Source organism: Ictidomys tridecemlineatus, chromosome 9 (genome assembly GCF_052094955.1).
Source record: "Ictidomys tridecemlineatus isolate mIctTri1 chromosome 9, mIctTri1.hap1, whole genome shotgun sequence".
Classification (NCBI taxonomy): Eukaryota; Metazoa; Chordata; class Mammalia; order Rodentia; family Sciuridae; genus Ictidomys; species Ictidomys tridecemlineatus.
Window position 1 is genome coordinate 104500921 of NC_135485.1, and position 13535 is coordinate 104514455.

The window sequence follows — 13535 nt, forward strand, 5'->3', positions numbered from 1 at the left end:
TACTTTCAATTTTTCTCCATTTAGAATGATGTTAGTTTGGGCATAGCATAGATAGCCTTTACAATGTTGAGATATGTTCCTCTTATCCCTAATTTTTCTAGTGTTTTGAACATAAAGGTGTGCTGTATTTTGTCAAACGCTTTTTCTGTGTCTATTAAGATGATCATATAGTTCTTAGCTTTAAGTCTATTGATGTCATGAATTACATTTGTTGATTTCTGTATGTTGAACCAACCTTGCATTCCTTGGATGAACCCCACTTGATCGTGGTGCATGATCTTTTTGATACGTGTTTGTACTAGATTGGCCAGAATTTTATTGAGGATTTTGAATCTATGTTTATTAGGGATATTGATGTAAAGTTTTCTTTCTTTGATGTATCTTTGCCTGGTTTTGGTATCAGAGTGATATTGACCTCATAGAATGAGTTTGGAAGTGCTGTCTCTTTTTCTATTTTCTGAAATAAATTGAAGAGTATTGGTATTAATTCTTCTTTAAAGGTCTTGTAGAACTTGGCTGTGTATCCATCTGTTCCTGTGCTTTTCTTGGTTGGTAGGCTTCTGATGGCATCTTCTATTTCACTGCTTGATATTGATCTGTTTAACTTGTATCATGCTGATTCAATTTGGGCAAATCATATGACTTAAGAAATTTGTCAATGCCTTCAACATTTTTTATTTTATTGGAGTAAAAGTTTTAAAAATAATTTCTAATTATCTTCTGTATTTCTGTAGTGTCTGTTTTGATATTTCCTTTTAATCACGTATGTTAGTAATATGAATTTTCTCTCTCCTTTTCTTCATTAGCATGGCTAAGGGTCTGTCAATTTTATTTATTTTTTTCAAAGAATCAACTTTTTGTTCTGTCAATTTTTTCAATTGTTTCTTTTGTTTTGATTTCATGGATTTCAGCTCTGATTTTAATTATTTCCTGTCTTCTACTGCTTTTGGTATTGATTTGTTCTTCCTTTTCTAGGACTTTGAGATGTAATGTTAAGTCATTTATTTGTTGATTTTTTCTTCTTTTAAGGAATGAAGTTCATGGAATGAACTTTCCTCTTAGTACTGCCTTCACAGTGTCCCAGAGGTTTTGATATGTTGTATCTGTGCTCTCATTCACCTCTCAGAATTTTTTAATCTCCCCTGTCTTTTGCAACTCATTGATCATTCATTAGCCTATTATTTAGTGTTCAGGTGTTGTAGTAGCTTTTATTTTTTATTTTATCATTGATTTGAAATTTCATTTCATTATGATCTGATAGAATGCAGGGTAGTATCTCTACTTTTGTGTATCTGCTAAGAGTTGCTTTGTGGTATAATATATGGTCTATTTTAGAGAAGGATCCATGTGCTGCTGAAATGAATGCGTATTCATTCAATGAAGGATAAAATATTCTTTATATGTCAGTTAAGTCTAAGTTACTGATTGCATTATTGAGTTTTATAGTTTCTTTGTTCAGCTTTTGTTTGGATGATCCATCCAATGGTGTAAGAAGTGTGGTTAAAGTCACCCAGAATTATTGTGGTGTGGTCTATTTGACTCTTGAACTTGAAAAGTTTGTTTGATGAACGTAGATGCTCCATGTTTGGGGCATATCAATTTATTATTGTTATGCCTTGTTGATGAATGGTTCCCTTAAGCAGTATGAAATGACCTTCTTTATCCTTTTTGTTTAACTTTGGCTTGAAGTCTATTTTATTTAATATGAGGATGAAAATTCCTGCTTGCTTCCACTGTCCATGGGAGTGGTATGATTTTTCCCAAACTTTCACCTTCATTCTGTGGATGTCTTTTCATATGAGATGAATCTCTTGGAGGTAGCATATTGTTGGATCTTTTTTTTTTTAACCCAATATGCCAGTCTATGTCTTTTGACTGATAAGTTTAGGCCATTAACATTCATGGTTATTATTGAGCCATTTTTGTTTATTTTTGGTATTTAACTTGACTTTGTTTCTTTTTTGATTAGTCTTTTGTTTAGTGTCATACCTCCCTTTGCTAATTTTCATTGTTATTTTTTAATTCTTATTCATATAATATTTTGCCAAGGATGTTCTGTAGTGCAGGCTTTTGAGTTGTACATTCTTTTAACTTTTGTTTATCATGGAACATTTTTATTTCATCACCAATCTAAAGCTTTATTTTGCTTGATATAATATTCTTGGTTGGCATTCATTTTCTTTCAGAGCTTGGTGTATGTCATTTCTAGGATCTTCTAGCTTTCAGGGTCTGGGTTAAAAAAAATCTGCACATAATCTAATTGGTTTCCCCTAATGGTAATCTGATTCCTTTCTCTCATGGCTTTTAATATTCTCTCCTTATTCTGTATGTTAGGCATTTACAGTACAATGTGCCTCGGTGTGAATCTGTTGTGATTTTGTACATTTGGTGTCCTATAAGCCTCTTGAATTTGTTTTTCCAATTCATTCTTCATATTTGGAAAATTTTCTGATATTATTTCATTGAATAGATTGCTCATTCCTTTGGTTTCAAATTCTATTCCTTACTCTATCCCAATAACTCTTAAATTTGGTCTTTTTATGCTCTCCCATATTTCTTGAATGTTCTGTCCATGTTTTTGTTTTTTTTTTTTACCATTTTCATGGTGTTGTCTATATGCTCTTTAAGATTATATATTTTGTCTTCATTGTCTGCTGTTTTCCAAGTAAGTAGTCTAATCTGTTGGTGATGCTTTCAATTGAATTTTTAATTTGGTTTATTGTTTCTTTCATTTCAAGGATTTCTGGTTTTTTTTAAGAACCTCTATCTCCCTATTGAAATAATCTATTATTTCCTGTGTTTGTTTTTGTAGCTCTTTGTCAAAATGATCTTTTGCTGTCTCTATTGTCACTTATATCTTCCTTTAATTCACAGAACATTTTAATCACGTACATCCTGAACTCCTTCTCTGTAATTGCTTCTGTTGTTGTGGCCATGGATTCTAATAATGTTGTATCTTGATATGTTTGGGGAACTTTCTTCCCTTGACTTTTCATATTGCCTTTGTGTCTTCCCTTATAGCCCTGTGGATCCAAGGTGTTGTCATTTTTACCTTATAGGCTTATAGTGCCCCTGTTCGGATCCAATACTACTCCTTTGAAGTGAAGGACAATGTTATCAGATCCCATTATAAACAGTATACACCCTAATATACTATTCAGATGTCCCAGTCCCCAAAATCCTAATTCATGCAAAGTACTTGGTTTCACATATGTTGGGAATGTGAGGGTGGGAGAATGGAGAGGGAGAGGGAAAGAAAAAATCTTAAAGGAAGAAACAGGATTGTTTTTGATGGAGATCAGTATTGTTCCTACTTTCCTTCTCATCCAATAGGTGGGGTCATCTTGTTAGCTGGTATCTCCACCCTGAAGATGGTGAAGGTAACCAGGGTGTCACTGTGCCAGGGTAGCAGCTGCTTCAAAGAGGGGGGAGTTAGAAACTGGGTAACCAGCCAGCTGGAGTTCCAAACTGGGTGTTGCCCCCCACTGAAGATGGTGTTGAAGCTGACCCAAGATGGATGTGCCCTCTTTCAGTGGTGGCCTGTCCGATTGTGTGGGGGGAGCCAAGTGATGGCATTGGATGATGAGTTCAGAGATGAGCTCTGTGACACGCAGTGTGTGGCTATCGGCTGACCTCAGAGCCTGTGTAAAGTTCTCAGGTGCAGGCAGGCCACTGAGCACAATATCTCTGCTGCTGCTAAGTCCCAACATGGTGCCAATGGGGGAGCCCCAAGTTGGGAGCTGGAGGTCAACATGGGAATGGAGGCTGGAATTCTGCATGTTGGGAAACTGCTGGATGTCCTTCATGGGAGCGGCGTTGGTGATTTCGGCTCAAGTGGGTGGCCAAAATTTCTGTGCAGGTGCTCCTGGTCCTGTTCAGATACCTGATAGTCCTGCGTGGGCACCTGATAGCCTGCATGGGTGAGTATTTGGGAGACCTATTCTGATGCTGAGGCCTGAAGCCTTGGATAGGCACGGGACTGTGATTCCTGTGTAGGAGCAAGAATATCATTGGCAGAGAATCAGAATTCTCACTACTTGAGTCATGGACAGAATGCTGCCTCACTCTGGCCCACCATCTTGGATCCATCTCTCATTTATTTCTCTTTTTGACATTTGACATGAGCAGAAATTAAAAATTATGTTTAAATATATGTGTATTTACACCACTGTATGATAGAGCCCTGTTAATATGTGTGTGTGTGTGTGTATGTGGGTGTACACACACACACACATATATACTTTAAGAGTATCTCTATTAATCTATATATCTATATATTACATATAACTTTCAAAACTGAAAGCAAATAAAAGGGAAAATAAAAGAAATGGAGACAAATCTCAATGGATCAGCGATGCTTTATTAAGCAGCAGAGGGGCACATTTTCAAGAGGAAAATGGCAACTCATTACAGTAGGGGTCTGAGTTTTATAGGATTCAGTGAAACTGGGTCATAGCAGAATGCATTGGTTGGGCAGTTAGGGGGAATGATTGTAGAAACAGGAAACTGTTAAAGTTCAGAGCCAATTGTTTTCCTTTTCTCCCTGGGGGTTGTTGTTTTTCATATCGTTCAAAAACAGTAATAACTCATGTTTCTGTCATGTATAACTATGAGATTATAATTTCCTGTGTTCTCCCCAGAAAACAGATTTTATTGGTATTTTAAATCTTTGCAGTTTTGTTGGATAAAAAAAGTGATATTTCATTGTGACCCAGATAAAAATTTCCTCACTACTAGTGGGTCAAATATATATTTTAGGTTATTTCACTTAGATCCTCTGTAAATACCTCTGTATATCCTTTTCCATTTCTCTACTGGGTTTTCTTTCTTTTTCTCATACTTTGTGAGAACTGTGTGATTACCATGGCTTGTATGTGATTTGAGTGCATGCCTTAAAGATACATGTACTGAAAGATTGGCCCCCAGTATGGCAGTGTTGAGGTGGCAGAACCTTTAAGAAGGGGGGGCTCAGTGGGAGGTCTAACCAGACCACTGGGGACTAGCCTTGAAAGGAATTAATAGTTAATAGTTAAGAATTAATAGTTCTAATAGGATCCTAGTTAGTTTCTGAAAGTGTGGATTGTTATAAAAAGAGCAAGTCCCGCCCCTGTTTCCTTTTTGCTTTCTCTCTTTGCATGTGACTGCTTTCTTCTTGCATGTATTCTCACTATGGTGTCATATACCATGTTGTGACAGTCAAGAAGATGTATGCTGGGAACCTGCTTTTAAATCTCTAGAATTGAGAGCTAATGAAATCTCTTTTCTTTATAAAGTACTGACCTCAAGTATTTTGCTCTAAAAGTAGAAAACTGACTAAGACAATGATAGTACAGATATTAAACCTCTTTCTGCACACTGCATTGTACATAGTTTTCCCAAACTTGCTGTTTATCTATTGATGTTCATTTATAGCATTTACATAATGTAAAATTTAAAATTTTTGATATGGTCAGACCTTTTTTTCTTGAAGCTTCTAAGTTTTAAGAGTTAAGAAGCCCTTCCTTGTCCATATGTATGATTTTCTAGATTTATTTTTGTGTGTGTTGTTGAGAGCCACAACACTGGCATTGCCAGAAGGAATGGTTGAGAGGTGACGCCAGTGAGCCATTAAGATGATGATAATTAAGTGAAACTGTGTATAATTGCTGTGACTGGATGATGCTGGATTGAAACAGACTGTGTATTCAGTTGTATATGGACCCCTGCTGTCCGGCAATAGGGCGGCTCCTGCTGCCTTGGGAGGGCAGCCCCCCCCCACTTTTGAGTTCTCAAGGAGTTTCCCCTTTGAGTTCCTGGTTGAGTTCTCACGGGTTCACGTGGAGCCCTGTGGAGAGCTGAGGGAGTTCCCAGGGAGTGCAAGTGCACGTGGAGTGCCCAATAAAGGAGTTCCTGTTTGAACCTACAAGTGCCTCCTGGCGGCTCGGTTATTTTGTGCCCAGCCACACAGCAGCATGTGTGGTACTGAAGATTGAACTCTAAGATGCTTTACCATTAAGCTACATCTCCAGCACATTTTATATTTTATTTTAAGATAGTGTCTTCATAAATTGCCAAGATGGCTTCAAATTTGGGATCCTTTCTCAGCCTCCTGAATCACTAGGATTATAGACATGTACTACCAAGCCTGTCTTAATGTTTTATTTATGCATGAATTTTATTGTTTCATTTATTGTATTTCAGCCTTAAAATATTTGGAAATTATTTTTCTAAATGTTCAAAATTTGGATTAATTCTATTTTCTTATAAATGTGCAATCAATTACGCCAGCAGAGTTATGAGGCTGCCTCCTTTTCTAATGTAATAAAAATACTATCTTTGTCTTATGTTAAATGTTTACATATATTGGGAAACATTCTGGATTCTTTCTTTAGTTCTCCTGATCAATTTGTCAATTTTTCTTTTAGCAGTGTATTGATTTTATTATAGTTGCTTTATTATTTATTATTTATTATTATAGTCTCTCTTCTGATTTTTTTGGGAGTGGGAGTTATTCCTCACCATCCTATTTTTCATAATTATTTTCCTATACTTATTATAACAAAAAACAACTGAGGTTTTAACTAAAATTATATAATATTGTATACTGATTCTAACTGGAATTTTATAAGATTACATTAAAAATTTTTTAAAAAATTAATATTTTATTATATTGTTTTACTCTAACTTTGGTGTGTCTCCACATTTTTATATCTTATTTATATTTTGTGTCTTTCATATTGCATAATTCTATGTAATTATTTTTGTTATAAATGAAATATTTTTCCAATTTCATTTTTGAAGTACATGTTTGGATAGATAAAATGACTGGTTTCTATATGTCTAAGCTAAATTTAGTCACTTCATTTATTTTTCTTATTCATTCTAGGGTAATTTTTAATACTTTTTCTTGTGCTTTTTTGGTATTCAATCACATCATAGGCAAGAAGATAAATTTTTTAATCTCTTTGTTTCCAGTTCAGCACCAATTATTCTATTTTGTTATCTCCAATGGTTACATTATTATTAATTTTGCTTTTTAAAAATTCTGTAAGTATTCTTTATTAAATAGTACCCTTCAATTTCCTTTATAAGTAGAATTCTTGTTAAGAATACTCTTTTATTATATCATGCCTTTTCTGCATCTGTTGATATGAACATATGATTTCCTCTGACAATTTGTTAATGTAGAAGATTATGCTAATAGTCTTCTAAAACATAATCATCCTTCTAATTAAAGAACATGACTGTTTAATTTTAATGTATTATACTATAAAAGCATGTTGGATTGTTTGCTATTATTTCATTAGAATTTTTCCATATGTACTTATGATACAGATCAATACTTTGGTAATATTTATTATGTTTTAGTATTAAAGTGTTATAGATTAGTATTAGTGTTAAAGTTATATAGATTCATGAAATAAAATGGAAGTAATCTATCTTTGTGATATGGAATATTTTGTTATACTGGAACCACTGTTTTCCTCTTTTAGGTTATCTAAGACATAGTTGTGTTTTTTATTTGGTATTTATACCTGCTTTTAAAATAATTTTTGAAATATTAAAAATAGTTTTAGATTTCCAGAAAGGCTGTGAAATACAGAGAAACCCCATTCATACCTCAAGCTCAGTTTCCCCTATGGTTAACAACTTATATTAGCAGAGTGTATTTGCTATAATTAGTGAACCCATGTTGATACCTTTTTTATTAACTAAAGTCCAAACTATTTGGATTTCTTTATTTTTTATTCTATAATTCTTTTTCTTTTCCCATCAAGTATAGCACATTACATTTTCTGTTATGTCTACTTAGCTACTTTAGATTGTGATAATTTTTCATACTTTGCATGTTTTAGATGATCTTGACAGTTTTGAGGAATACTGCTCAGATATTTTATAGGATGCCCTTCAATTTACAAATGTCTCTTGAGTTCTTCATGATCAGATGTGTTAATAGAATCTGGGGAAGAAGATCTAGGGGTAAAGTGCCATTTTCATCATTTCATATGAATGGCACATTCTATCAACATAACTTATCACTTTGATGTTAATCTTGATCAACCACAGTTGTAGAGGGCTTATCAAGTTTTCTACTATAAAGTTACTTTTTTCCTATTTCAAAAATGTATTCCTTGGGAGTAAGTCACTTTGTACAGCTGAACTTATGCAGAGGAGAACTATTCTTTCTTCCTTTGTGGAGTGTGACTACCTAAATTATTTGGTGTTTGAAATAATTTTATGTTTTAAACTTTCTTAAGGTTTCTTTATGTTCAATGAAAAATTTTAAGTATAAAGTTTAATAATTTTATTATTTAATAGTTATTTTCATTCTATCTGATCTATCAGTTCTGGAAGAAGTACACTGAAATATCCAGAAATATCTATTATATTTGCCTTTTAATCAAGTTTTTGTATTTGTATTAGACTTTGCTTTATGTATTCATTTGTTTTGTCATTTGATGCATAAAATTTTATCATTGTTTTATCATCTTTATAAACTTGACTTGTATATGACTAGTTATCTCTCTTATTCTTGCTTACTTCTTCTATCCTTAAATTCCCTATTGTCTTCTACCTTGTTTCAATTTTGTTGGCATTTTCCTGATATAATTGGGTCTGATCCTTTATTTTCAACTGTCATCAAAGTATTTTAGTGACTGTTGTGAAGAGCATCTAAGATTTTAAAAAGAACTCAGTCTGGTAATCTCTTAGGCTTTACTAGTAATTATTATTAATTCTATTTTTTCTCCTTGTCAATGTAGAAGTTCTACTCTAAGGTTTTCATTCTATGGGTTACTTCTTTTCCTGTGCTTAAAATCAGAAACATATTTCTTTACTATTACTTGAAACTAAGACATTATTTCTCTTTAAAAGATATTTTATTTCCTACTTAATTTTCTAAGCATCTTTAGAATATTTTCATTTTCTTCATTCTTAGCTCTTCTCTTCCTTATCAGCCATTATGTTTGGGACATGCTGTGTCATGTCTTTCTGCAACTCCTCAATTCCTAGTTTTTATCCAATATTATTTATTATATTATTATTAATTTTTAATTAGTTCTTTATAGACTATAGTTTTTTCACATCTTTTAAGTCTTTGAATCCTTACTTAGACTTATTTATATAGTTTTGGTCCATCTGTTATCATATATTTGTATTTAAATATTTAGTAATCTGTAATCTGTATATGTCATTCCTTTGCCTACTATAGGGTTGAAGTTGAGGACTCTGATTTCATTCTGATCTTTTCACTTTATAGGTAACTTATTCTGTCAGCTTCTATATAAATTTTTCAGATATGTTCAATGTATGTCACCTCTCAATAATCTCAACTCAATCTTGGTCACTTTAGCCTGAAGTTATAGATTTTGCTTTCCAAGACTATTTTTTTCCTTCCTTCCTTCCTTCCTTCCTTCCTTCCTTCCTTCCTTCCTTCCCTCTCTCCCTCCCTCCTTCCTTCCTTCTTTCCTTCATTCCTTCCTTCTTTCCTTCATTCCTTTTTTCCTTTCTTCCTTCCCTCCCTCCTTCCCTCCTTTCCCTCTGCCTGTTCATCTTTTCTGCTTTTATCTTGCCTATTATTTGCATATTACTTCTTTTGGACCCATCTGCCAAGTCTGCTATTTTGTCCTTTATATTTCTGTGTTTTTATATTTATTGCTCTCCATTTTGACATATTCCTTTTATTTGGTCTTCCAAGATAATGTGGGTCACAACAATGACTAATCTTCCTTCTTGACTAACTTTCCTTCACTTAATCTACATAGTTGTTTATCTGGGAAATCATGTTTAGCTCTAGAATCTATTTCCTGTATTGCATTAAATTTCTTTTTCTTTTCTTTGTACCAGTGATTGAACCTTGGGGCACTTAACCACATCCCCACCCTTTTTTATTTTTTATTTTGAGACAGGGTCTCACTAAATTGCTTCAGACTTTACTAAGTTGCTGAGGCTGACTTTGAACTTGTGATCCTCCTGCCTCAGCCTTCCAAGTTGCTAGGATTACAGGAGTGTGCCACTGTGCCTGGCCAGCTACACTGAAATTTCTTAAGTGCTCTTCTTATTTTGCTAGTTGCCATCTATCTCCTCTAGCAACTTAATTTCATATTCTGAATTTTATTTGACAAAAATCTTCCTCTCTTTGGAAATGACCTTTATTTATTAGCAATGGGGTCAGACATGCTTGTTGACACTCTCAGTGGCAATAGTTTTGAAAATGGTGGAAGGTAAGTATCTCATGTGAAAGGAAGCCTTTCTTTCATTGCATCTATTGGAACATTTTGAGAACTTAAGGTTTCATGGCTTCAAAAGGCCTTAGAAACAGTTTCAGATACATTAAAGTTGGTAGTAGAGGGGAGAGAAGGCACATTTAGATTATTATATTCCCAGATTCCCTGTGTAAAACTCATTTTTTCAATTACTTTTTAAACCATAGAATTTCAGAAATTCAATTTAATAAACATTTATTAACCTTTCTATTATACTTGTAAGACTCATAATGATAGCATGATAAGGTAAATTGGTATCATCATCTGATTCTCTAATACATTTTTACTTAGACTTATGACCTTATATATCTTCTTATTAATAATCAGTAGTTAACTGGTACATATGCACTTATTGGTATAGATATATTTGATGTGGATGGACAAGTAGAAAACTGATTCTTCATGCTATTTATAAAAATCTGGCTTCCTAAATTCCCAAACTTTTCTTCTTGGTCTCTTTGTTTTCTTTCCGAACAGTATTTTAAAAAAAGCTATCAGAAAACATGGATGATTATGAAGATTTTTGTGAGATGAATTAATTACTGTAATTATAATTTATTTTATTTTTGAAGGAATAGCTACTTATTTGCTTGCTCTATAACATTTTCCCTTTTATTCTGTAGTGCTGGAGCAATAGAACCCAGGCCATGGCGTTGTGCATACTACACAAACAGTCTACCATCGAATTACATTTCCAGCTCTGTTTTGTACTATTTTAAAGAATTTTCTACTCTCATAACATTTAAACTACTAAACTGGAATCAAAAGTAATATTATTTGGCTTATATTTCATTATATATTTTGCTGTGTTTCTAATCATATGTTCAATAAACATAACAATATACTCTTTAAAATGTGCTATGCTAAATGCTGTGAGGAATCCAAAAAATAAATATTCTACACAGTTTAGCATTAATAGCTAAAGAAGAAAAAATACCCAGTATTTCCAAGCAGAGATAAGCCTTGGACAAAAGTACCTGTATGGGAAATGCAAGGTTTACTTGACCAATATGTAACTTGTGTGACAGTGGAATAGTGGACAATACAGAATAGAATGTATATTGGCTTCCTTGATAAACTTACTTAGTGAGCAACAGGAGATTTGGTTGACCCTAGTACCTCCTTTTCCTCAACAAATGTTTATTCTGAAGAGAACCAGCAGGTAGAAATGAAAATAACTCCAATTTTGAAGTCAAATAAAATCTTAGTTCAAATTTAAGTTACATCTCTTATTAATACTGTAGAAATGGTCAGCTAATGTGTGGCTAATTAGCATTAAACATGTTTTGCAGGAATTATGAAGTAGTGAGCCAAAATCTTTGTGTTTGTAGATAATTATAATTTTGTGCTAATGTATTTTGTTTTTTAGCATAGACTCATTCCAGACTATCCAAAAGATGTTTACCACAATGTAAGACAATGGAAATTATTTACTTTTCTCATTTAAAAATATTTGCCAAACCTGACACATGTGTATCATCATTCTGGTTGCTGAGCCATAAGAAAGAAATAACAGCTGGGAAATATGAAAAAGAGCAACCACAGTAATAAGTAAGTAGGTGTTTTCATACTATAAAATATATATGTATTTCATACTAAATATATATTATATATACATATTTTATATCTACCTATTTATCTATTGATATATGTATATACCGATAGATAGATTGGAGATTGAAACCAGGTCTTGCTAAATTGCTAAAATGTGGAGGCTGGCTTTGAACTTGTAATCCTTCTGCTTTGGCCTCCCAAGTTACTCAGATTATAGGCATGTGCCACCATGCCTGGCTTTCAAATTTTTTAAAAGACTTTTTGTTAAAATTCTTAGAATTCTATATTCTTAAGAGACTCTGATTGATCAAGTATTACAAATTAGATGTGTCTGCAGGTGGTATAATACTTCAGTGGTGTGATATTCAGGTAGAATTTGCCTTGGGAATCCAAAATCACTGAAGTTCTGCCATTGATAAGTTAAGCATTCCTGTGAAGTCCTTGAGGAAAGAACATTGACCCAGGAGGCAGGGAAGATGTAAAGAACCACTGTATTTCCAGTTGGCACTTCAGACACAATTTCCTTTTAGGGGTCTATGAATGAGCTAGCAGAGACTCTATAAAGAACTTCCTTTGTCTAAGTTAGTTTAGACTCAATGGCCCAAAAACCCAAATTAGACAGAAAGCAGATAAAGCATTACAACTACCATTTCAAATTTTAAACCTAAATATATTAAAGGGAAGAGTAGTCTAGGTTGCTGAGCAGCCAGAGAAGGGTATGAGTCTGCACCAGTGTTTATAGCAATTGTCTTGACATGCATTTGCTCTCTGAGTTAACAGTCTGGTTTGAGTCATCAAGGGTAAATGAGGTCCTAAGGAATGTCTGATAGTATTAAAACAAGCACCACTGGATCATCCTCTGAAGCATATGGATTTTTCTCCTTTAACCTCTGTAACATTTTTCCTCATATATCATAGTAAATACTAGATTTTCTCAGTGGGAATCTGGGGGAAGCTTGGGAAAATAAGTTTAAAATAACATGCAGAGAACTATGAGGGTTTCTGTAAGAATGAAATAAGAACCAAAGTCAGTCACAAAGGATTACTGATCCTTATCTATTCTTTAGTAGGAAGAGGTTTCTAAAATACTGCAATACTGGATCTCTTACTATTTTATATACCTTGCTTGTTACCTGGTCTTTAGGATTATTTCATGGGTTTTTCCTCATATGAGAACGTCTAAGTACAAGGACTTTCCTATATTTTTGTGACCCTATAACTTAACAAGGTTTTGAACTTATGGAATATACCAACAAGCATTTTAAAATGAGTAAATAAATTACTCAGGTAGCTACTGATTAGGAAAAAAAAAGGGATTAAGAGACACATCATTTAGAAGCACATAGCCTTATATATATTCTAATATAAGAAGAGTATTTTATATAATTGTGGCACAATTAAGCCAAAGTAAATAGTGCACAGAATTGAGAAGTGAATTAGGTATCACTGAGTATAAATGCATTAAAATTTGTAGTAGGGACAAATTCAAATACTATAGCTCTTTGGGTGGCAAGTCATGGTCAAGGCAGGATTTGTCTAAACCTTTAAGGATGTTTAGAATCTAGATAAGATTTTTTTTTTTTTTGACGGGCAAACTGTTTGAGACAAGCAGAACTGGATTCTGACATTGACTTCTTAAGCCCTTTGCAGAAACCAGATTAGTTTTGCTCAAGGTTGGGTGATTCATCAGTTTAGTGCGGGTGGACTGGGATTTTTCTCATGGCTTCGCTTTCCTTT